Here is a 2433-nt window from a genome sequence, read left to right as displayed (position 1 = left end):
GAGCTGTGAGAGTGAATGTCTTTTTCTTTCTTGCCAGGGGGTTGGGTGTCTGGTGTATGGGGGGCAATGGTAGTGGAAGGCTCTCTTGGGCGGGGGGGACAGGAGTGTTGTTGGTCAATGTCAGTCTCTCTCCACAGGCAAGAGGGGGTGGTGTTGGTCAGTGTCAAACTCTCTGCACGGGGGAGGGGGGTGGGCGCCAATTTTTGTGTTGCCTAGGGCAGCAAAAAAACCTAAATAAACCACTGGGGGAGGGGGGCGGCAGGACATGGTGAAGTCTCTCTCTCTCCTATAGACCATAGCAGTGGTTTCGCCAGTGCTCTATGACAACCCTGCCCCGGCTCTTCTCTCGCCCTATATCTCTTCCTCTTCTTCCCACATGTCACTGACGTGACGTGTGATGAGGCCCAGGGGCCATGGCTCATTAGGAGTAATGCTGTGCTAGGGCCACAAGTTAATTTGTGTTGGGAAACACTTTAGATGAATGAGAATACTCTTTCCCAGAACTTGATGATCGAGGGGCAAGGCCACCAGATGTGTAATAAGGTGCCCGGGTTTCCGCAGTCTCTCCAGTAGTTGGGTGACACATTCGGGAAGATTTTAGAAATTCTCACCGGAGCGTAGAGAACTGAAAAGATTAGGCGCTGCGGAAAATGCTTTCAGTCAAACACCTTAATGAAGGTGCATCTTTATTGGGTGAGACAAAGTAGCAAATATAATAAAATTTGACCAGCCTGAAGTGAACAGTGTGACTCCAATGGACGGCCCATCCGCTCTGGAAAGAGCTAAGATCGGAGAATGCTCCTGTCGGCTTCAGATCTTGTGGTGTCAGCGTCCCGGGTGGCGTCTTCACAGCAAGCGAAGGCAGTGTCCGGCGTCGGTTTCAGCTGGGAGCGTATGACAAAGCGCAACTGTGTGAAACATGTCATCTTGGTAACCCTGCGTACCCTCCCAGCTGAAGCCGACGCCGGACACATCGGACACAGCGCCCATTCTTTTCAGTTCTCTTCATCATGCAAATGATTAGCAAGGCAGCAGTGGTGACAACATGATTAAATGTTCACATGTTTCCACCTGGAGTGGCCTCTCTGCGCTCATTTGTATAAGGTTTCCTTTCACCGGAGTGTAGTACCACTTGTGTAGTATTTTTAAAGAGGCTTCCCATTGAGTGATGCATCTTGAGGAAGCCAGCATTAGTTGTGAGGCTTTTTGCCATTGGGCTGTTGTGAAACTTTGAGATAGTGAAGCTTCCCAAGATATCATGGATGGAGTTTTATCCAAGATGGAGCTGTGGTTAAGAAGGTGATAGAAGAATGAGATTCCTTTGATTTTCTGTGCGGTTGAGTTGAAGTGGGTTTTGATGTCCGACGGAATCTGCTGCTTAGATTTGCTGAGGGTGTCAAGGATGGACCTCAGTCGAAGGTATTGGTACATGGCTGTTCTTACTGGCAAGAACTGAAGACAGGAGGTGGTTAGTTTGATAATCCAGAGGAACTCTAAGGAAGCGAGTGAGAACTCCTTAGAGTTTGGCCTATATAGTATTATAGTGACCTATTATACTATAGGTCAATACATTCAGATGAGCGCACTGTGTGAAAGGTGGTGGTACTCACTTGGTGGCAATGAGTGCACAGTGGATATATTCTAGTCAAAAACCAACTGTCCACCTGTGAGCCAATACAGTGAATTCACTGCAAACACAACCCAAAAATACTCAATAAACATATATTAAATCAAAAAACATTTTTTTAGGTTCGCAAACACATCACACCAACTCATACAACAGCGTCAACCAATATATAGATAAATATCGTGCTGAGCTCCTATTATTATCATCAAAGGCACATTGATTACGTGTAAAAAATAAACTAAAATAAAATCTAATATAAATAAAGTGTGAAGAAAACAAAACAAACTGTGAAAAAAAAACAAATGTCCACTGTGCTTATACAATCCCTTTATACTAAGGAAATAAATGTATCATTGTATATCCAGAGACTGATACATTAGAGTTCTCTTTCCTTTGGAGAAATCTGTGCTAATTAGATGAATACCACATGGATGTTGATGTGTCACAAGTAAAATAGTTGGCTTTATGACTTATCATTTAGCTTCTAACTTGTGTTCCTAGTTTTATTGAACATGGTAAATTCATTTATAGGGGAAGGTGATGTTTATTAGGGCATACACTATATTGCAAAAGTATTGGGCCCCCCTCCAAATCATTGGATTCAGGTGTTCCAATCCCCTCCAAATCATTGGATTCAGGTGTTCCAATCCCCTCCAAATCCTTGGATTCAGGTGTTCCAATCCCCTCCAAATCATTGGATTCAGGTGTTCCAATCCCCTCCAAATCCTTGGATTCAGGTGTTCCAATCCCCTCCAAATCATTGGATTCAGGTGTTCCAATCCCCTCCAAATCATTGGATTCAGGTG

Source organism: Staurois parvus, unplaced genomic scaffold (assembly GCF_062004578.1).
Source record: "Staurois parvus isolate SC_StPar_1 unplaced genomic scaffold, SC_StPar_1.0 ptg001463l, whole genome shotgun sequence".
In the NCBI taxonomy this organism is placed as follows: domain Eukaryota; kingdom Metazoa; phylum Chordata; class Amphibia; order Anura; family Ranidae; genus Staurois; species Staurois parvus.
Note: the sequence above shows the minus strand (reverse complement) of the source record.